Genomic DNA, 1,076 nt, shown 5'->3' with positions numbered 1-1,076 from the left:
CCACACCCAGGAGTCTCCTCTGCACCAGGCCTTGGTTTAGGCTTGAAGACCCCTCACGTCCAGGAGTCTCCTCCGTACCAGGCTATGGTTTACACAGCTGGATCCTGGGCCTCCAGTCCAAGCCCAAAACCACAGTGGATGAGGCTTCAGGAGTCTTGGGATGGGGCAGGTGGACTTCACACGTGGGAGGGATGTGAGCTGTGGCCTGAGGATGGGCCGTGGCAGTGCAGGTTTTTCAGAACAGCCACAGCAAGATCTCCCATTCCACCCGCTTCTCCACCATGTGACCTTGAAACTCCTCCCAGGGAGAGGAACTGTCCAACTGTAACTGACAGAAGAGGCAGAAGTGCCTGCCAAGGATGGAGGGTCTGGTCTGGGGACCAGCTGAAGTCCCATCAGGCTCATACTGCTGGCACCAGGGCTGGTAAGACTCAAAGATCAGACTGTTGACCAGGGCACCTACTTGGGGCTTCCCCATGGTAGGTTGCTTCTGAGATGACTGTGCTGATCCTTGCCTCCCTCTGTAACTCCTTTCTAAGCAACAGAATACCTCCATGCCGAGGGGCTGTCACTTTCGCAGTCAGGCTGCAAGAGATTCTCATCTCTGTCTTTCCAGCAGACTCCCGTCCTTGCTGGCTTTGATAGACTGAGTGGCTATGTTGGGAAGGCCCGCACAGGAGGAGCCCAAGGCTTGTGTCAGAGAAGGGGCTGCAGCTGCTACTGTGTTCTCTGGGCCCCTTGCACGCAGAGCCTGGAGCTACCAAGTGGCAGTCAGACCACCTGAGCCCTCATGTTGTGAGGATGCCCTAACTGAGTAACAAATGACCACAGATTTCGTGGTTTAAAACCACACACGTACTGCCTCACAGTCTCTGTGGGCCAGGACTCTGAATGGGGCTTAGCTGGGTCTTCTGTCTCCTTCTCTCAAGCTGGGGTTTCATCTGAAGGCTCAGTTGGGGAATGATCTGCTTCCACGCCCACTCAGTACTTGGCAGAATTTCATTTCTTTTTTGTTGGTTTGTGTGTGTGTGTGTCTGTGTGTGTGTATGTGTGTGTGTGTGACAGAGTTTTGCTCT

Source organism: Colobus angolensis, unplaced genomic scaffold (assembly GCF_000951035.1).
Source record: "Colobus angolensis palliatus isolate OR3802 unplaced genomic scaffold, Cang.pa_1.0 Scaffold1, whole genome shotgun sequence".
In the NCBI taxonomy this organism is placed as follows: domain Eukaryota; kingdom Metazoa; phylum Chordata; class Mammalia; order Primates; family Cercopithecidae; genus Colobus; species Colobus angolensis.
This window is presented reverse-complemented; position numbering follows the sequence as displayed.